This window comes from Pyrgilauda ruficollis, unplaced genomic scaffold (assembly GCF_017590135.1).
Source record: "Pyrgilauda ruficollis isolate IOZ18807 unplaced genomic scaffold, ASM1759013v1 scaffold73, whole genome shotgun sequence".
Lineage (NCBI taxonomy): Eukaryota > Metazoa > Chordata > Aves > Passeriformes > Passeridae > Pyrgilauda > Pyrgilauda ruficollis.
The window spans coordinates 545,297-568,226 of NW_024529155.1; the positions used below are offsets into that span (position 1 = coordinate 545,297).

The 22,930-nt window shown below is 46.1% G+C and overlaps 1 protein-coding gene across 3 annotated transcripts in view; it reads right to left on the reverse strand.

Annotated features, from left to right (window-relative positions):
- The window catches only part of HIPK2 (homeodomain interacting protein kinase 2), a 127,059-nt gene that overhangs the window by 100,508 nt on the left and 3,621 nt on the right, over window positions 1-22,930 (reverse strand). The gene's annotated exons all lie outside the window — the stretch shown is intronic.

Below are 22,930 nucleotides of genomic sequence, written 5' to 3' on the forward strand. Positions count from 1 at the left end.
GTCACGGCAGCCAACAGTGATGTCACAGACCGAGTATTGTGACTTCAGCTGCAAAAGGAGCAGCAGGAGCAGATGAACTCTGAAAACAAAGATATTGTTTTGGTGTAAACAGCCTTCATGGAAAAGAGGGGGACAAAAAGAAGGAAGTATATATAAACATCTGACAATTACAGTTTTCTCAAAGAAGTATAAATATATAAAAAATACAGTTCTGTCTGGGCAAACATCTTGAAGGTACAACTAAGTACTGAAAGAATTGTAATTTTGTTTCTGTTCTGTTAAGAAACAGGACCCTTTCAGGTTTTGAAATACACGTTTTCTATTCTTTTCTTTTTTAGCTTTTGTTTTTAAAACCTTCTTGTCTGGTCATTGTCCCAGAATAAGCAATCAGCATTGCTGTGTACAGAAATAAGTCTCAGGAAATAATGCACATGTTTCCAAATGTTTCATAAATCCACAGGCAACTTGCAAATACTGCTGTCTCTCTTGACAAACCTTTCTGAAAATTCACATGCAGAAGAAGGGGAAATACATGTAGGACTTCAGTTACCACCTTCTCAGGGGACATCACAGATAATAAGCAATTCCATCCCCAAAGTACCCTAATGATATCCTAGCTTTACAAAAAATTACGCTTGAATATTTTTTCTGAAATATAAACTTGCCATGCACAGTCAAAATTAAAAAGAAATATGGGGCATTTTAAAGAGAAATTCCATGGGGAGAAGCAGCTGTGAAGTAGCCAAACATCAATTATGAAAAGCACATCAAGAAGAGGCTGTTATGCACGGGCTGAAGAGTTTAGGGATTTCAAGAAAATGTGCATCCTAGTTTGACTCATAATGTAGGCAGAGAATGAGCAAGTTTCTTCAACTTAAAAACAGCTCAGTGAGTATGTAACCCTTTAAAGTCACGGTATCTGTACAACTTCCTTGTATCACACAGCTCCCAGCTGATGGCAATCTTTGCTCTCCATGCCCAACTCCTCCACAGGACTGGCGATGGATTACTTCCATCCTAAATTAGTACAGAAGAAACAGCGGATACTACTGTGACATGGGCAACCTTCTGAGGTGTGCACTACAGCCACCCCAGAGCTTGCTCATTGGTGCCACTGTCACTATCCCAACTGCAAACCTTCCATCAGAGCCTTCTCCTCCCCTGCTGCTGCCCACATACAACCCAACAGGCTGTGGGCAGCACTGCTTCCTTATACCTGAGGGGAGAACACAAATGTAAGGAAAGCTAAATGTAACAAAGTGAACAAAGGCAGAGAGATTTGGGGTTGATTCTGCCTGTGAGTCAAGTCTGGATCATTTTCCCGAGCTTAAAGATTATGGTCTCATGAGTGTATCATTTGGGACTTCCACAGGGCAGGATCTGGGAGAGGGAGCAATCAGAGCTGGGAGTACCCAGGGTGAAATCAGGAAACACCTTCCCACAAGACCCAAAGAAAAAGCAACAGCATGAACTTGTTCTTCCTTAAAATAACTTGCAAGTCTGTTGGTTTGTGGCATTGCTGTTTAATGGCATAGAGCATTATTAGAGAGAAACAGCATAAACCAGGCAATTGTCATAAGCGAAAAAAGGTATCTCAGTTCATTTGCGTTTTTCCTCTGACCCTGAACTTCTATCTGGAGGGTCACACTTGCTCCTACAGGAATGTCTGGATAGAAGGCTTGACCAGTTTTCCTCTCTGATGACAAACGGCGCCAAACGCTTTCCTGTCTCTTCTCCCAGGAACAACAGCTGTTTGTTGTTCCTCATTCCCACTCTGCATGGCCAAACAACTACACAGAAAGCAGAGATGGGTGAAAGCAAGACTATTTAAAGCTGCAAATCAAGAATGCAAGGCTTAGGAAAACTCAGCTTTATGGCTGCCTGTGCAACCTTCGACCCTCTTTTTTGCCTGTGTGCCATGGCAGAGCTGTTAATCACATAATCACAGGCTATTTTTCCACAGGGCCTTGACCTCACCCAGTGCAGCAGGATCTGGGGTGCTCACCAGGTGAGCACCCACTTACTATTTCATCTTCTTGGCGCTGTTGGAGGTGTGGCCCCGAGCCTTGTTTACTGCATACCCACCACGCTCTGCTCTGCAGATGGAATTAGTAATTTACTCATGGCCTTTCCTACAGTACGCATCATTAGAGTAACTGAATGTTTCACAAACATAAAGGAATGTATTTTTGCACTGCCCTTATAAAGTAAGACACTGTATTATCCATATGTCATGGGCAGGGAAGCAACGCACAGGGAGATTAATGTGAAAAGCTTACACTAGTTTTAAATGCTCAATTGAAACTCTTAAGTAGAAGTCCTTCAGAGATATGTTTCCCCAGTTGAGGCTGTGGTGACAACCATTTTTTTGGGCTGATGCTCTCAGAGATAGCAGAAGTGGTATCCCTGACATTTATACAATTCAAATTTTACTGGGTTGTTAATGTGGAGGCTTGCTTTCTAATTTCTTTGTACATTTGTTATATTTAACATGCATCAAGAAAAAAATCCAGGAGAAGTATAAAAGAGCTAATTTAGCTGTTTTCTAAATATACATTCTGAGGCAGGTAGCTGGGATGGAAAATTTCTGCCCAGACAGTTTAAGTTTAGTAAAGTTGTGAACAACTAAAAATGAAGGTCTTAAAATAGGGAAGCTGTTGGATGGCCTCAACAACAGGTCATTGCCATAAAATACACTTTTCTTTCTCTTCTCAGTTGTTGAAGAAACGGATGTTACACTAACAGAATCAAGTCAAACTGAAACACACACTGTAACTAGAACTTTAGTTTATATCCTGGTTCTGTTCAGATAAACAAGATCAATTTATTTTTACATTTAAAGCACAACGAAGTCTTGTTACTCAATTCCAAACAGGGACTTCCACTTAGATCATAAGCCCCACCTTTCCTCCTGTTCTCTCAGAAAGAGAAAGCAAGTGTCAGGCACTGCAGGCAGCACTGGTCATAAGCTGGATATAGGACAGGCAGATGGACAGTACTCAGAAGTAGTGAATCTTACATGGATATAAACTGATCCTGCCCCTGATTATTTGCAGGGAAATTCAAAAATTCCTATAAGAAAAAAAAAAAAAAAAGCCCATCTGAAAATTTCAGGCAGTGATTTTATCTGTGCCAACACTGGGAAAGAAAGACAGACAGACATAAAGACAGACGGTGGGGGGGTGGGAATAATTCATACAACTGCTGGTGCCAGCCTTCTTCAGAGCAATGAAGTAATTTTAGAGACACTTCTGTAGGAGCGTAAAATCCAACCCTGCAACTGTGCACAGGACTCGGGACACACAGACACACACGGACACACAGACACAGACAGACACGCAGGACACTGGACAACAATGTGAGAAAATGTGGGAGCTGGCAGAACTGGTTCCTCCATCACCTTGGGAACATGCAAGGACAACCCCAGGATAACTCCTGACAATTCCTCTTTGCCACCCAAGCTGTATTCCTGGCAAATGGTGTTATGAAGTGTTCCTTCCCCTGACACATACCATATCCACACAGAGAGGAACACAGACCCAATTTCTCTGTCCTGCACTGAAAAGTCTCACCATATATCCCTGCTTTTGAGCTAGTCATGTCTCCTGACTGCACTAACTTAGACTAATTCAGTAGTTTTAATTACAGAGGGATTTACAGCAGTGCACTACAGTTCTCTCTTTTATTATACCCACTGTTTCTGCTGAATCTGGGTGCACTCCACATACAAAGTTGCACATTAGACAAATTACACTGCACATTAAGTAAATCTCTCTGTAGAAATAGGATTAGATGAAGAGGCAAATCTTCCTCATTGTAGTGCATAAATTAATATCTACAAAATCAATATAAAGAAAGAGCTTCATATCAATTTATGAAAAAAAAACCAGTTTAAACATACTCCACAATTAAACATATTTATGTAGGAGATGCATTCTTCTTCTCCTATTTTGCTTAATAAATAAAACAGCTGGTCCAAGGAATCAGGTCAATCAGTGTCTGGAAAAAGCCCCATTAAAGCTGCTATATAACCTAGTTTCTCAAGCTGCACAAGGCATCCTGATATTGAAGAGGCAGAAGTCCATGCATAGACAGCAGGGATGGCTCAGCTTCTGGCCCTTCAGGGTTATGGAGGATATTTATCACAGAAGACAACAGTAAGTGAGATACCTCGCAAAGATCTAAGGAGATGGGCTCTGAAGGACCACAACAAAGACATGATGCATCCAGACCTGTACACAAAACAGAGCTAGTAGTCTTGGGCACCTAAGTTCAGGTCGTCCAACAGAAGGAGATGGTAAAGGCCCATATTTTCACATGTGTTCAGATCCCCTCAAAGCTAACCTAGCCCTGCTACCACAGTGGGTGATAACAGCTCTTCTCAGGGCACTCCACAGCTACATGGTTCCATCCCTCCCATGCCACGTGGGAGGGCGAATCCAGCAGTGCCCAAAGCTGTGGGTGTATTTTGTGGGCACAGGGCCTATTCCAATGCAGGCAAAAACCCCACAGCATCAGCCCTCCTCCTCCTGCACAACACACAGCACACAAGACGCAATGCCCAGGCCCTCCTCACCTAACAAAATGTATATTCAATAGGTTTGAAAATATTTTGCAAAGGATATCACAATCCACATCCTCTAGAGATAAAAATGGAGCCAGAAGAAAGTGACTTGCTTAAGCTTTAAGAGCAAGGCAGCATCAGAACTGGGAAATGAAACTTCCTGGTCCACAAACCTAGGTTTTAGCTTCTTAAATAAGGATTCTCTTCCCTCATTAAAAAACTAAAAGTGGGAAAAGAGGGAGGAGTATTCTGTAAGACAGAATGAACTTTGCTCTCAGAGGACTAATGACTGGATAGACTTTTTTTTCCCTTCTCACCTCCATTTCTCTGTTAAAGTTACAATAACTTCAAGGACTATCCTTCTTCCTTGGTCTGCTTTAACCTAGTGTGTCAGCTCAGCATCCTTTTCCTAACCACCTGAAGCCAGAGACATCCTTCCACGAGAGATTACCTTCTTGCTTTCTGTCTCTCTGGACATCTTGCAACATCCTGGACTGAGACTACTCTGCTTTCTGCATCATGCTGAGGGACTCCAAAGTCCTATCCACTCATCCCAGCCCATAGTACATGGCAGCCTGAAAGGGTACCCTGGAGGTAAAACCTGGTTGTTCTCTATTAATTTTTCATTTTAAGAATGGCTCCAGGGAAAGGAGGGAGATATAGGTCAGAGACTTTGGGGGCTGATTAGTAGCTCCGTACATCTTCCTTTTTTTTTTTCTCTTCCAAATTCAGAAACTGAGGGTTTTCCCTCTGTGTTTCTCATTTACTCCTTGAGCATCACTGGCATTAGTCAGCAAACTCCTGCTATTTCCTCACAAGCCCCTGACACTTGCAGAGTGACTAACCCCCTCTGCACACACTTCGGTTCTAATAGTAGCATCTGCTTTTTTTCCCTCGAGAAAAATGGATCTCGGCATTGCACAGGTGCAGTTCCCCCTGTGGTCACTGTAAGGGTGACAGGTCACTCCCTGTAAGCTCCTGCTGCCAGGAGGCTGCAAACACCACCATTTTTCATGCACGGAGCCGAAGAGCCAGGAGGCGATGGCAGGGCCTGCCTTCAGGTCACTTCATAACTCACCACCACAGTAGCAGCGTCCCTCAAACTAGGAAGAAGTTAGCTCCTGCTCCAAGCACAGGCATGCGGAGAAGGCAATGGAGGAAGCCTGAAGCCACCTGGCAGCCACCTGGTCTCTCAGGTGACACTGCCTTTGCATTAGCCTTTCCCTCCCAGGACCAGGAGTCTCTGTCCCCGTTACGGTGCCTGGTGCCTGACATGATGTGCAGAAGGCCTCAGCTGGGCTTCTGAGGCACAAATACAGGGTGTGTGAAAGCACAGCTCCTTGTGACTCAAAGCCACCTCATCAGAGCATGACAGAAGGCTCCTCCTGGCCAGGTGGGCTTGCACAAGCTGCCCACCCACAGCCACGCTCACAGAAGACCCTGCATGCAGCTCATGCTCACGCAGGCGTACCCACAGACCTGCCCACACTGTGCTCTTGGTGCTGCGTTCGAGCACACAGCAAGTTTGTTGCGTCCACCTTTCCAGGGTGATGCCAAGAGCTAGCAGACCACTCTTCCTTACATCCAACATGCAAAGAGGATGTCTTGCACCCAGGGCAAGGCCAGGCCCTCCGGCAGTGGTAGGTGCTACTTGCTGCCACCCACACAGGAACAATCCACATCCAGAGCAGAGCCCATCAATAAGGATCAGTGGGAAGGCTGGTGAGCTTGGTGCTGGAGAAGTTTATTTCCCATTTAACCTGGACATCCTCACCCCATTCCCACCACCCTTACCTCCATCCCCATTGTAGGAAAGACTTCTGCATTGCTGTGTAGGGAGGCATGAAAATAAACCACCGGCTCCAGTGCCACACTCCCTCCTGGCAGATCTGTTTCTCTCTTCTTAACTGTTTCCAAGTGCCTGGCTGTTTTATAATCCCTAGTGAGCATTCCCTTAACTCCTTCCTCACTGAGTCCTTCCACTCTCCCTCACTCGTTCTCTTCTAAAAGGCAGAAAAATCCAAGGCGAGGTAGGGGGTAGAGAAAGCAAAGGAGGGGGCCTGAATCAAAGAGGGAACATCTGAATCAAAGAGGGAACATCTGAATCAAACTGCACATATTAGTCATTTCCCCAGCCTTCTCTTACACAGACTGACTCTCCTGTTAATGTATTTCATTTTTTTTCCCCATGGACATTTGTGTACCTTAGAAACTTCTTTGCTAATCTCCTCCTGCTTCTTCATACCATGAGGTCATATGCTCCTGCTGGTAGCATGACTTTAAATCACACACCAGCTTGCCCTTTGAGGGCTGAGCAGAAATCACTGTCTTAGATCACAAGTAAATATGAGTTGATGGTTTCAAGCCCAGTGTCACCACCACCCCACTTATGCATATTGCAAAATTTGAGAAGAATCAAATGCAGGTATTGCTTCCCAGTGGAAAGGACTTCACCACTGCAAGGGCTGTGAGAGTGCCATGTGGAGGAGCTCGTGCAGAGGAACACATCCTCCCTGTTCCCAAGATGTGAGACTCTGCAACTGCCCTGAAGTGACCTGTCGAGAGCCACACTCACTGTAGGTGCTGAAGTCCATGCACTGCGTGTGTCAGGGAGTCACTTGGCCTGAGACATTTCGGGAGACCCACAGGTCATGGCTGCACTTGGCCACAATGCAGTGCAAGTCGTTGTGTGCCAGGGTGTGCTGGCAGCACGGTGTGGGGTAGGACAAGCACGGCGACCCAGCAGCTTTGGATTTCATAACAACCACTACGTGCAAAGCGACGTCACAGAACGTGCCGGTGTCTGCGCTGCTCCTGTGAGCGCGTGAATAAAGAGGACGGAGGGAAAAAGCATTGGCTTTCACATGTCCCCTCTCAGGTGGGAACATGACACCTGCAGCTGGCTGCTGCTCTTCCTCAGAGCCTATGGCTGCTTCTTCCAGCTTCCTGAGGTTACCCCTGACAGCTTCCACTCAAAAGTTTACCAAGGTATCTTCTTCCCTGACAAAATGAGCTATTCAAAATGAGCTATGTCACACAAGGCTGGGCCGCAGGGCTTTTAAAATCAGTTCTGCTGATGTTCAAAGGGAGCAGCTTGCTGTGCAGAGGAGTGGTAAAGTTAATAGCAGTAGGATCAGCACAAGCTCTTACCCTGCCATCTGCCTTCAGCTCAGCCAGGCTTTCTGCTGAGCAGCCAATGTGGGCTGGGGCCACTGGAGTGAGCAGCAACTCACTGACATGAAAGACTGCCTGGGTTAGTTGATTAAGAATAAGATTATGAGCACAGGAATCCTGTATAGTGCTGGTACTGACTCACTTCAAGGATTTCATGGGGATATTTAAGCCCAGTTTTCCAAAGAAGCCTTTTATTTTGTGCAGGTGGGTGTTTGTGTGACAGCTTAAACAAGCTCCATGAATTGATGACTCCAGAAACAGGGGTCATCTCTGAAACTGCTATGCTTTGTTCTTTGGCCACCCCCACTAGAAAACAGGGATAAATAACACCTAACTGTCTCACTCTCCTGTAATGTTTAAGTCCTTTGCACGTACAGAGCTCAGGAGGAAACACAGGAAAGCCCACTGGAATGGACAGGGATGCCTCTCACAACTGTGGGTCACAGATCCCTCTAATTCTGCCTTGTGGACTTCTTTTAAGTGCTGGCCACTGCCAGCAGGCCCTGACAGAGGCTGCTCAGCTCTGCTCCTGCACATTCAGATTGACAGCTGCCTCAAGAGCTCTCCCTCTTTTTAATAATAGAAGAGTCACTTAAGGCTTGTGGATGACCTGAAAGTACCAACTGCTGACCCACTACTGAAGTCTGAACCTTCCAGTGCAACCATGAAGAGCAGGGCTTGGTCCCCTTGAGGGATGGTGAGGGCAAAACAGTTCTGTAGGCCTGTAACAAAATACTGAGATCCCCTCTGATGTCATATAATTCTGCAGTAATACCCTACAGCAATTTAAAGGACTGCTGCAGCTGATCTCCAAACCCAGAGGAGACAGCTGGAGGAAGCAGCAAAAAGGTGCTGGTCTGGAAGGAAGACAGAGGAAGACAGGGGATCTGGGATGAGTTAAGGGCACAACCTGCCTGATCTGAAAGCGAAAAGAGTGGAGAGGCCCCTCCTTTCACAGATGGAGGGAGGAAAAAAAGCAAGATGAGCGAAAAGCCTGGACTTAATAATGAAAAACAATAGCTCATCATTTATTTTCATATCCTCTCACTAATGGTGGCATAATGCTAACAGTGGAATTCTTATGGCATGCATGTCATGCCTGCAAATACCAAGTGAATTACTTCTCAGCAAGGCTATGGGCTATGGCACTGAGCAGCACATTCGTTACAAATGATTGGATGATGAACGACAGTTCCCAAATTCCTCCTTCACAATGCTACTTGCATTAGTTGTAATTTAATGAGTGTGAGAGAGAGAGAGAGAAAGTTTTGGCTCAAACCACAGAAATAACACTGCCTGCTGCTGCTTCCCACTGGGTCTTGTATTAACTCACACCACCTTCACCTCCTACTTCTCTGCCTCCTCCCTTTTCACACCTATCCTCAGGTGCTAAAAGTCGTGTCATGAAACCCAGCAGCATGGCAAGGGAGCATGCAGAAGCCCCCAGGCACATGCATTCCTTCTGGCTAAAAGGTGGCAGAGGACACAAACCTCTCCCTCTTCTCTGCCAACAGTCAGGGCAGGCTGGGGTGGTTCCTACAGCAGCCAGTCTCCGTGCAGACAAGCCATCAATTCTCCTCTGGTTCTTTCCTCCTAGGGAGCCAGTGCAGGTGAAAGACACCAAGCTGGCAGTTCTGGAAACAGAGCACGAAGCACACACTGTATGACCCATGCTGGTGCAGAGCTCCCACCACACACCCCTGCCAGCACGGTCCTCGTGCCTTCCCAGAGGGAACCACAGCAGGGCAGCCCATCCTCACCCTCACCTTACAGCTGTCCTAGCTGGTTTGTTGCTCTTTTAAACAATGTTGAGATCTGGTAAGCAGCCAATAAATGTGAACAAAACCTTTGCTAGGGGGTAAGGTCTTCGGCAGTATAAATGTGCCATCATTGGTGACCCCTAGCAAAGCCAGCAATCACTGCCATGCTGCCTCCTCCTGAGCTCTTGGGTAGATCTGTACTTTCAACTTCTTCAGGGCATAAATCAAGCCCCTTTTCTTCACTCTGGGGACCTTGACACAAAAGGGACAGCCATAGCAGCAGGGGCATCTTGCAGGTCTCTGCCCTGGAAGGAGCCTGACTGGCCAGTGTCACATCCCACTCCTGTAGCAACCTTGCAACAGAGCCTGTTCCCCTTCACATGACAGGACATTTATCCATCAAATGACCCTGCACATAAGGTTCACACCCGAAACAAGATTCACCATGTGGAGTCTCATATGCTGGGCCAGAAGAAAGCTGAGAGGCCTGATCTGAGCAGCAGACTTATGTTGTTCTGATTTTTTAAGATTTTCTAAGTCTTCTGATGTTTACATTCTGTAACACACTTTCTTACACACTTTCTGTAAATAACTTATTGCTTTGTATTCATTTATGGAAGAGGAGAAATTTGACAGACTGTTGGTTTGTCCAGTGTCATTGGAGAGGTGGCACTTCCACCTCCAATCCACTGCCACTTTTGGAAATCTTTAAGTGTTAGAATCAGAAAATAAACTTCCCTTTTTACCTTGAGAGCAACAGCGTGTCCGTGTTGTGTTATTTTGTGTCTTATAGTGACAGACTTACAAGTAAGTGACTGCAAATATCACCACTACTCTCCCGGTGTACCCAGTCTCCTCAGCATTTTCCACTGACAGAGCCTAACTGACAACCATCCACAGATTCCTACCCAGTGGAGCATCCAGAATACTCCTTTATCCCTTCTCTGCCAAATGTAATTTAAAAGCCCCCCTCCCACATTTTGCAGTGTTTTTAAAAAAACAAATCCAAACAAAATTTACATGTTTCTGAAATACAGGCATAAGCAGAGGAAGGGAAAATGCCCTTAAGGATTGGAACCAAATGTGTTTGTGCAAATGAGACCCAGGATTTACAGTTACCTTCCAGCCTCCAGCAAGTGCTACAGTCTTAGCTTTGACTTAAAAACAATCTGTTTTCTTGTAAAGGTTGAAAAACACCAGCCATATTTTCTCTGGTGTACCGGCCAAAGTCCCTCAGCCGTGGCTGGGAGAGGAGGGTGGACACTGTGTCACAGGACACTCCCAGGGACACGTGCAGACACAGATCTGTATAGACACACAGATGCATGTTTGTGCTTCCCAGCAATACAGCAGGCACAATGCTGGGGGCCACCACCTTTAGGAACTATATGGACACAGATTTGCCCTTCATCAAAATCCCCTTCCAAGCCCATGTGTAGCATTGCACACTCTGTGGCTTTCTGAAACCTATGGCTGTGCTTTGAGCAGTGACCAGACTCTGAAATAAATGAAGTCAGGCCTTGCTGGAGTGACCCTAAGTGAAAGCAACAATACTTGGCACAAATAAATAAACAAGCAGCATAGCTGCAAATCAAAAAGGATGAAACAGTGAGCGTCACCAGCCTGTTGTGACTAACCTTGTGCTGGGCAGCTCACCCACTCCAGCAGCATGGAGAGCCACGCATCCCCCCAGGGGGCACCAGATAGAATGGGTCCCTTTGCAGACAGCAAGTGTGGGGAGAAGGGGACACAAGAATGAGAGGGAAGGGGGGAGCTACCATGACAGAGGACCACCACAATAGCTATGTGGCCTTTAGGAGCCTGGCACAGGGGTGCTGTTACCTGCTAGCAGCCTGCAAAGAGAAGCAGTGACCAGGCTGGAGTGATGAAAAGCAATTATCGGGGCAGAACTATAGGGATGAACACACCTAGACAGATGCAGACCTGCTGGACTGCCAGAACAGGCCTGTTACTGCAACAGCTTCTTCGGGCACACAGTGCAAGCCACAGCAGTCAGAACTGCCAGCCATGGTTTATCACATTCACAGTTTAAAACCCAACCAAATCCAACACTTCTGCTGGAACCAAGTTCAGCTGAAGGTTCCTGGCCCAGCTGGGAAGGCAGAGGCTGTCCTGCCCCTTGGTTCCTTTCCTGTTAGGCTGTTGTGGCTCAGGAAGGGTGAAGCTCAGACACAGTACTCAGTGTCACACTTCAGCTCCCTTTAAGCCTTCAAATTGGGGCTTACATGGGGCTTAAGTGCAGCTTGTCCCAACACAGGGTTGGATTTCACAGCTCTCATGTGCTGCTGGGTTGCCACTTCCCACTGAAAAGGGGATGAGTGCCCTGCAGGCAGCCTGGCAGGCAGTCCATCCACCCAGACACCCTGAGCAGGGGATGGGGAGCACCTTGATCCCTGCAGCCCTTCCCAGGGCCCTGGAGGGTTAAAACGGGAGGGCTGAGATCACCAGGACAGGCTTCTGCTTCCCTTGCCTCAGCTACCCAAATAATTCCCAATACCCATTTTTTCAGCAAGCATTTTTTAGTAACCACAGAATGTTTTACCTTTGTGATCAAGCCTGTGCTCTTCTTCCTCCACATCTCTGCTGGCCCCCCACGGCTCACTTTGAAGTGACCACAGAGTCCCCACCCTTCCAGCCCATGGGCTGGGATGCCTGACATGCAGCACTGAGTGAAGTCAGCATGCTCTCGATACACGGCACGCTACGTCCTCAGCCATGAACACCTCGGCTGGGCTGGTCACCTTCCAGCAAGGACAGCTGAATATGACAGGGCTGGGCTGGGGAGGGGAAGAAGCTGCCAGGAGCAGGAGAAAGGACACAAAACACACCAGGAGAATAAGAGCCCCATCCCTTTCACAAGCCCTACAATAACAAGAAGGCAAGAAGGACAGGAGTACCAACCACAACAAAACCCACATGAAAAACTATGACCTGCAACTTGCTCCAGTGATGCCATGTAACAACTGTGGCTAGGAAACACACTTCCTAGCTCACCTGCAGTGCTGCCACAAGCATCTGCTTTATTGTATGAAAAGCATCAGGCATCCCCAGCCAAAATCATGCCCTCTCCTGCCATTCACTCAAATCCCATCTTCTTTTTCCCTCACACTTTATTTTCTACAGGCAGCAGCTTTTTGGCAGGAGTCTCTGTGTCTGTTTGCAACAGGGCATGGCAAGGGAAAGCAGACGTCTCCTCGTAAAGCATCCTCTTCCTGAAACCCCTTCAACCCTTCCTGGCTCAGAGGAAATGCAAGGATTGGTAATGACTCAAGTGCTCCTCCGGGAAACAGCAGTGATTTCAGAGAAACATGAAATAACTTTTAAGCCGAGCCTAGTCCTGAAGAGGGGAACTCCCCACTCTATCTCGAGCTCACCGTCAAGCATGCACAAAGCCAGATTCAGGTGCCCACGGCAGAGATACTGGAAAAGATACAGCTCCTTTAATGAGGCAGTCTCAGTGGATACATTGTAAGTGATACAGTAAACACATCAGAAGGGATACAGATTCCTCAGGGGATACTGTATTTGCATACAGACTCCCGGTTGCATCCCACCACTGACTGAAGTCTCAGATAACGGAGGATCGACCTGAGACGCAGTAGCAGAGCTGAAGACACATCCAAGAACTGGTCCAGTTGGGCCATCAAAACCTGGCACTGGGAGAAGATGCATAAAAGATGCCTGCCAAGCAGCTGTTCTGCATCAGGATAGAGATGAGCTGGTGGATGTGGATTACAGATCATTCTCTGTAAGAATGTCTTGAATGATATTTTTCTCAAGCTTGGATTTCTAGTGACCCTTTTGTTCAGCCTGAAAAGACACATTGCTCAAAAAAAAAAAAAAAAAGAAAAAAAAAAAAAAAAAAGAAAAAAATCTTCCTGCCTTTTACAGGCAGAGTGGCAGTGTCCCCTCCTGAACACACCGTGATTTACAGTCTTCCACACTCACACTGGCAACACAAGCCCTTATGCAGAGACTGCAGACAGCACTCCTGCCAACACACACACTGCCACAGCGTCGCTCCACATAAACACCCTGCATTCACCTTGCTTATATTTTCTCCTGCACAGGCTGTGACAGCTCACAAACACACAAAAAGCCTAATTTATATTTATAATAAATCTCCCTTCTTCATTCACTGCAGTGGAAAAGAGCCCTGCCACAAATACAATTTGTTAGAAAAATGGTGCAACAGCGCTAAGGAGAATCAGACCCATGCTGTCTTCCACAGATAAAGGGGATGAAACCACACCAAACACATGTGTACACTCCTAGAGGTGCCTACAAACATGGAAGGAGTCCCACATACACACACATCCACACAGACATTCTCCCACCTCTGCTCTCACACACACTGCTCAAGAACAGCACCTGCTGTCCCTTCTGACTCGCACGTGCTTTCAGGCAGCACAGACTTCTGCAAGGTGCACTTTCATTACACAGGTGCTCACAGCCTCACAGAAGCGACAGGGAAATGGCACTGCAAGAGAAGTACTGTCATCATCAATGGGACATGCTCGCGTCTGGGTCTCACATTTCCTTTCCAGGTGGTTCAGCTAGTTTAAAATGGGGGTTGCAACGCGTTTCTTATCTCCACTTGCTAAATACACACATATTCTGCTTTTGAAAGAATGAAGAGCGGGAGTTAGGTGGGAAGGCAGGTTTCAGGTGGTGCCACTGATTGTACTACAAGAGATGAAGAAATTCTTTTCTTGCAGTCATGAAAAAATGTGATCCCCAGTTTCTTTGTACACTTGGAGGATTTATGAGGTCTTTGGTTTCTCCATGCTATTCACAAACTGGCTGTAGCCAAGAGCTGCCTTTTTGTTTCAATTCAGTTTCACAGAAAATGTTGTGATCTCTCGTGTCTCCACAAAGGACCTTGTTGCCACTTCCCTAACCTCTATCACCCTGAGGCCTGATTGTGGCAGCGTGTTCCCCACAGGACAATATCAGCCTGTTCTGAAGCTGGGCCTAGTGTGCCATGTAGGTGCTTGCAGGGGAAGCATACCCAACCAGTCCTCTGTGGTCTCTACTGGCTCCCAAAAAGCTTCCATTAAGGTGACTTAACTCCTAATTCCTGCCAAGGTCTTGTGTGCGTGCCTGCCTTCTGTACAGCTCTAACTCCTGATGGCCTTGCAGAGTTTGGGTGACTCAGGCAATTAGTGTGATCTGCCACCTTCTCTCCATCCTGGCAACACTAAGCTTGACCAAAAACTTCACTCTGCATCACCACCAAGCACACCAGCAGCCTGACCAGCTACCAGAAAGTTCCTGTGCGCTGACATGTTGGGAGCTGCAGGATGGGCATCACCTCATCCCAGCACTGCTCACTGCTGACCCAGGGCTCATTGTGTGGTGAATTCCCACCATGGAGAGAACACCACTGCACACTGCCCCAGCCAGCTGGATTGCCAAGGTAAGCTGACACATCACGTGGCACTGCTGTGCTCAGATCCCTCCACTTCCCTCCTCCCTGGGGCACCACAGTGCCTCAACGTGGGATCAATTCTGTTCATCAATGTTAAGGAGCTCAAGTGTGTCACCAGAGATTTTCCGGTTAGAGACGACTCTACTCCAGGTATTTTAAAGACTAGTAATGGCTATTTAAGTCCTCAGAAATTCTGCCACAAGAGGAAGATTAAAAGTTGCACACACACACAGAGCTATGAGGATATCAAAGACAGTTTTCTTGGAATTTTTCCTCCACCTTCCAGCTTTTGAAGTCTAACATCTAAATAGGAAAGTAGAAATAATGGCTGGAAATTACCACTATTTGGAGGTAAACCAGAGACCTGCTGAAAATCCTTGCCAATCTGTGTGGAATTTTTCAACACTAAATGCTGCCTAGGAGAAAATAAAACACCATGTATTTTAGCTGGACATACTTCTCCTCCAGCCTACTGCTTTAAGCAAACAGCCTTCCTGCCATCATACATATGGAGCAATATGGGCACTCACCCTTCTGCAATCCTGCTGCTGTCAGCTCCTGACAGAGCGATAGCCCCAAAGCCATGGAAGAACCACACAGATGGTCAAAAACCAGCCCACAACCCATCCTGGCACAGCTCTTCCACAACCACCACTGTGAAAAGCTAACCCTGGGATGAGGCTCAGACCACCCTCTGGGCAGGCTGAAACAGTCTAGAGATCACAGCTCCCTAATATCCTTCTGGGTACTTGTCCCTCTTCTCCCCATGCCACCTCTGCCTGATTTGAACACCTGTCACATCCCTTCTCAAATACAGTTGTGTGCTCTCTGGGGCAATGCCATGTCCCAGTTGTCCATTTCTTGGAAAACCTGCAGCACAGAGATCCTTGACTTCGGATCCCAGCTGCTAGTGGCTATGAATAATTGGTAATTAAAGTAAAAGTGAAGCCATACCAGGGGATTGTTGTGCCTCTAAGTTTTCTCCAGACTACTCTCAGGAGACACAGGAGAGCTACCAGAGGTAAAAAAATAAATCTCAGCCTACTAGGTTTACACAGAGACCATCAAAAATATGCGTCTGTATTGTTCTGACCTCCAGATCTTTTTTCCCTTCACATTTTCCTAACCTTTAAAAGGCATGTAAGATAAACAGAGAAGAAGCTAGGCAGACAACATCCTTGGAAGAGATGTAGGAATATAATCAAGCTCTCAGACACACGCACACAAACACCATAATTTATCTCTTCCTCCTCCTGTTTGATATTATCCTCTGTTCTAGTATCATAATCTGTTGCTATGGAAACAGCTATGATGTCACTACAAGAGGTTTATAGATGCCTTGAACAGGAAGGAAAGGTACAAGATGATGGGAGAGGAAAAAAAAAAACACCTACAAACAGCTGCTGAGCAGGAGATGTTCCAGGAATGGTAAGTGTTAACAAGGAAAAGATAAATACATCGACGTCCTGGAGCTGTTGCAGACAAGAGCAGAATATAAACCACACTTTAAAAATAAAGAATGCTTACAAATTTTGCCTAGAAGTAAAAATACTCTGGACAAACTAAAGGACCTTACTGAAAAAAACAAACTTTTTTGAAATGTTCAGCAAGTTTTCTGGGACTGGATATTCTCTGAGTATTGCTGCTAGAGTCCAAGTCTCCACCAAGCCGCTCCATCATCTGCTGTAACATTCCCTGCTGAAGTGTAACACCCCATCAATGCAGCTAACAGTCAGGGAGCTTGCTGGCTATTCCCCATCCTGTGTATGCCTTTACAACCTGTAGCTAAAAAAAACCCTCATATCCTCAAGCAAAAATAAACAGAACCATAAAATTCCTTAGGTTGAAAATTACCTCTAAGATCAACGAGACCAACAGTTAACCAAATACTGCCAAGTGCACAACTAACTGTGTCCCCTAGAACCACTTCTTTACATCTTTCAAATACCTCCAGAGATTTTTTAATACCACTACTTCCCTGGGCAGCCTGTTTCAGTGCTTGACAAACCCTTTCCATAAGGAAATTTTTCATAACATCCCATCTATATTTTCCCTGGTACAACTTGAGGCTGTTGTCCTGTCACTTGTTACCTGTGGAAAGAGGCTGCCCCCCACTCATTACAACCTCCTTTCAGGTGTGGTAGAGAAAGATAAGGTCTCCCCTGAGCTTCCTTTTCTGCATGCTAAATAAAGCCCTCTCTCTCAGCTGCTCCTCTTGCACACAAGATCCTTCAGCAACTTTGTTGTCCTTCTCTGGACATGCACCAGCACTTCAATGTCTTTCCAGCAGTGCTCCTGTGCCTTCAAGATTTGTTTCTTGGAGAACATCCAGTCTTCCTGGCCTCCTTTGTCACTCAGGTCTGTCCCAAGGGACTCTATCAATCTGTCTCCTAAACAGGCCAGAGTCTGCCCTGCTCAGAAGTCCAAGGTAGCCCTTCTGCTGAGCCCCCTCCTCACTTCTTCAGCATTGAAAACCAACCAGTGTACCCAAAGCGGCCTCCAAACACCACATCACCCACAAGTCCTTCTCTGTTCGCATAACACAGGCCCAACAGGGAGCCCTCCTTTGTCTGCTCACTCACCAGCTGTGTCAGGAAGTTATCTTCCACACACTCCAGGAACCTCCTAGACTGTTTCCTCTCTGCTGCTTCCTCCCTGTGCAAAGACATACTGAATCCACTGGATCACATCCAGTAGCAAACAAACAACCTGACCCCACATTGCAAGCAAAAAAAGAGCTCTTCTTGCTCTCTTCACCCAAGAGAAAGACCATAACCTTACAGACTCACTGCCAAACATGCTGATATTCCTGGTGTGCTCCTAGAGAGAGCAGTGTGCTGAGCCTCACATGCTTGAGATGTGCCCAGCCTCCGGGCCATGCACATCCATGTGCAGGAGGATGCAGGTGTGGTTCTCACCCATGAGCTCAGGTGCTGATGACTGGGTCTTCATGCCTGTAAGTTTTTTTGGCCACCCTGACTGATGGTGAGAGTAGAGCAGACGTGATGACAGAGAGGGTAGGACAGTCACATATGTCCTTAAATACATCATGTGCAGGCTGAGGGAAAATTCAGCATGATGGGGAAGAGGAAGGAGGATGGCACATCAAATTTGTCCTGCATAGACACCATTGTCATAGCAAGAGCAATGGCAGAGCAGGAGGAAACCACAAGGATCTCAGATCAATGAAAAGTGCTGGTGTTTCAGATAATCTCTGTCCCATCAGTTTCCTGAGCATGGTGAGGAGGATCAGAGATTTTAAGCGAATGCCACAGCATCAGTTTTGCCTCTGGTGTCAGCTCCAGATGTGGAATCCCCAGACAGACTCTCTGATCTGCCTGTGAGCATCAGGATATAGGTAGAGTCTCCTGTCCTCGTTCACCTTCTCTTCCAAAGATGTTAGAGACAACTGCAGCAGAAAAAAACTGGGAGAGACTGAAGTCTGAAGAGAGTGGGAGAGACTGAAGTCAGTAAGGGCAACTGCAGAAACAGTCCAAGATGGGATCTTCAGCAGTTCACTCAATTTTCTGTTCCTGCCAGCCTTGGCTGTGACAGCCTCAGTCCCTGAAGATCTCAGGGATCATTTCCCTCAATTCTGTTACAGTCATTTGCCCTCATCTTTGTTCCCCACATGTCTCTCTCCTCCTGTTCCTGCCCTACTGACTTACTCCTTCTCAATCTTCAGCCCACCCTTTCCTTTCCCAGAGCAACCTCTATCACAAATGTTGTGGAAAACCCATACATTCTGATTTCCTCTCCTGAAAGTGTCTCAACAATTTGTATGATGCACCCTCCTGTGTCTGCATCTATATGAAATGCAAATCCTTTGGGGTGGTAACTATCTACCCCTTCATGGTCCATGTCATGCCTAGTACAGTAAGGTTCTGCTTTTGCTTGGCACAGCAAATACAACTGTTATTAGGAACACCTTAAAAGCACCAAAGTAGAGTAAAAGAATAGGTATGAAAAAAATGTCAAGTGTTGTGTGTGTTTTCCTACTTCTTTATATTTTGTGGGCAAGGTTCTCTTTCTGGTTTATATGAAACCATTTCTTCTCTTCTGTACTTTATATTTGGGACTGCAGAATTGACAACAAAGCTTACATCAGTGAATAAATAGAGATTGTGCTTTTTAAATTGGCAGGTGACATCAAGCAGGATTGCAAAATTGGGGGAATTACATAATTCAAAACAGTCACGACAAATTGAAGGGTACAGGATGACATTCAAATGGGACAGATCAAAAATCACACACTTAGGTAGGAAAGTCTACCTCCACACATATAGGATAGAAAATGGTTCATGAGGCATCAGACGGGACGGGATCTGTGAGCCACAGCACATCACAAGCTGCAGGGAGATGAGCAATGTTACGATGCAGAAGTTAAACCAAAGAGGAGCACTGACTGTAACAGACACAAAGGAACACTTCTGCTCTCCTTGGCCACCACAGGACCCGAATACAGCACTGTGCTCTAGCAGTGCCATTCAAGAGAGAGATGGACCAGCTGAAGGGAGCACAGAGAACCAGGAGAATGGTCAGAGCTGAAGGGGAAAAGATACAAGAGAAAGAGCTGAAGAATGTGTTCAAGATATGATTTAGCCTAAGGAACACAAAGGAGAGACATGACAAAGACAAAGGAATAGTTTTCCTACACCCACAGTTAAAAGGACAATGAATCAGAGCAAGCAAAGCAGAGAGGAGTTACAGAGGGGGTAAAATCTTTTAAGTGACAAAGCACAGGGCAACGATGACAGCCTGGACATGCTGTGGACTGTTCACACATGGGGAATATGCTAGGCAAGCCTGTTAAAGAACATGCTGGACAGGCATTTGATACTCTGCTTTAAAACACTTTTGAAAAATCTTTCCTTTGCCCATTTCCTATGATTTAATTGGTTTAGGTGAGAGGTAAGTTTCTCTGGCATTTCAGCATAGTCCAGAGCCCAACTTGTCAGCCTTCAGGACCAAAGGAGATGTTAGCCTGCAGGGTTCTGCCAGGTAACACCACTGTTCCAGGTCTTGCTAGCACCTTTATGGATTGAAATCCATCAAGAACAGAGAAGGCAGCTGCCCTTCATGGTTTCCCAAGTATCTCTGGCAAATACCAATGCCTTGTGGGATGACCTTTCCCTCTTTTCAGGGAAGGAGCTGTATGTGACTGCTCTTATTTTGTCCTTCCAGAGACACACATCAGCACAGGCCCTGGAAGGTGAGCAGGACAGAGAACAACATGTAAACAGAGCAAGCTTCAGCCTCTCCAAACATTTGTCCCACTCGGTGGTGATGCTGAAGAAAACCAAGGGAGCAAACTATGGCATCCTTCACGCAGCATAAAACTCCCTCTCACCCCAGAACATGACATGGACAGGCTAAGGCTCATCACGTGCAGACCCTGCTTCCCCTTGTGTAGCTCCCTGGGTTTCACTGACACTGCTGCTGATCTGTATCAGAATCTAGCTCAGGAGCAGCTCAAGGGGTTCACTTCTTGAAGATGCTTCCCTTTGGCTATTCTGCACATGTCCTGTGAGTAAGCAAAAGTCTGTTCTTTGGCATCATTCTGTCAGTGACCTGATCAGACAGCCATTCTTTATACAGCACCTTGAACGTATACAGCATTGTATAAATACACACTATTACAGCTTATTGTTACTTCCATTCGATAAACAAATCCTAATGGCAGAGACAACTTTTAAATTTAGTCCTGACTGTGGATTTTCCCAGGTATTTTGGGATGTGGAAATGCCTTTGCCAGCCTATGGAGACAGAGGCTGCTCCTCCACTCACGTGCGTGGGGAAGTGTCACTAGAAGTGGTTTTGCTATCAAAATTACCTAATTCTGAAGGCTACCTGAATTCAGGGGTGGTTCCAAAAGAGAGGAACTTGTGTTTTCCTGAGAATGGACCTCAGTTTGCTGATATGGCCAAATGAGGCAGTAATCAGGGGCACTCCATGCTGTAAATGAGGGGTAGCAGAAACATGCCTCTACTCTTCCTGCATGACAAACAAATTGCTAAATGCCATGTCTGGAGTGAAATTATCATCTGTGTTTATTTTCAAAAGAAAAAGTGAATTCTGTACTGCTAGGGGAAGTAGTTTCAAAAGAGAAGTCTTCCAGTTAATTACCTTGGTCCACATTAGGGTATGTAAACAGCTCAAGAAACAACCTTTTCCTTAAACAATGCTTAATTCTCACTTCTTGTTATCAACCAGTTATCCTTCCAAAAGTAAGAGAAAGACCTATAAATAATATTTCGCATTCAGAGGGCAGAGATTTCCTAGTAAGGGTGAGGAAACAACCTCATTTTACAAGTGGAGTGATTAAGCTATAGAGGCCATGAGTCAGAAAGGTTCTTCAGCATGCGGCCAGCTTTAAAGACACAAACAATCCTAATGAAGTCAGCAGCACTGTCTGTGAGCTTAAATTTAGACACAGACCTGAAAATATCTTCTTAAATTGGGATCAGAGACGAAAAGTGTCGAACCTTAAAAAAAAAACCCAGCAAACCAGTTTTAGCCTACCTGTTCACTACAGACACAGGGATGGGGACACCATAACAGCTGTAAGCGAACCACTGAATGCCTTTGCGAACTCTTCTCAGGGGTCTTGCCCATGGGCAGCACTGTCACAGTTGCCTTGAGTCCTGCAGCTAGAAGAAGCTGTCTCATGTGCCTCATACTGGTGTCTTAGCCTGGTCTGAGCAGAAGGTGACTGCACTTCCTTGACCTCACCATCTGGCAGGACAGCTCTAACACCATCACCTGGGACCCGCTTGGTGAGGTCCACAATCAGGACAGGGATTTACTTCCAGGCCCAGGTCACCAATCCTGTCATGATTTGACTTCCCAACTGTCCTCCTGACCAAATATTCACATGCTTTTATGCACTACTGCTGTGATGCGGCCAAAATCGGGCTTTATTCATTTAGCCACCCAAGTCCATTACCTATCTCCAAATACACAGTCTAACTTCCTAGGGCTGAGCTTAAGTTCAAAAGCCCCACAGGCATCAAGGAGGTCTCTGTGTTGTTCCCCATCAGTAGAAGAACCTACACTGAACATCAGGCACAGGCAACTCTTATCCTGTTTAGATGGAACCAAATCCAGTGGTCTCACAGCACCAGGGCAGTAAATAACAACCACTGAGCACATGGGGAAACCTAGTGATGGAAAAATGAAAATTATTTCACTTCCCAGGCCAGCTGAGGCATCCAGCTGAAGCCAACTGGGTCCTCCCCACCTGTTACAGCCACAAAGAGGAATGAACTGCACAGAGTACAAGGGCTGATGACTGTGGTGAGTAACTAAGCTTGCCTCTTTGTGTGGTCACCCCAGCCTCTAGTCTCAGCAATACTCTTTCCCCTTCTGAAAATAAAACAGCATTTTTCACCCATTACATAGCAAACTTGTTTAATCACTAGACACAGCAGCATGATAAGAACAATAATTTTAACTGGAGGGGGCTTCCTGTTATCCTGGCTATAGCCATATCCTGAGCAAATAAAAACTTAGGCTTTTAGTCCCAGCACTGACATAGCTTTAGCTCTGGTTATTATTTCATAAATAGGAAGCGTCTCTTGAGTTATCATCTCCCTGCATGAACTTTGGGGTAAAGACCTTTACTCTGCCTCACTGGGGCCACCTCCCTGACGAGCAAGTTTTGTGTGCTTTGGTGAGATTTAAGGATGCATTCGAAACCCAGCAGGGCTGGCCTGTTTCTAGCATTAAATGGGATCTGATCCACAATGAGTACAGGGTCAGATTTTCCGGCTTTCCCGGCCCCACGTGTGACAAGGATAGAGTGCAGGCAGGTCCCTGCCTGTGCTGAGCTCCAGCAGTCGCACCGGTGGCGAGGTGCAATTTACAAATATTACCCAGATTAATTCCATGAGCCACCCACATAGAAAACTACCGATGTGGCTGCTAAAAATACTCCCTGAATTGCAACAAAGTTGTCAAGAATAAGTAAGAAGCTAAGCG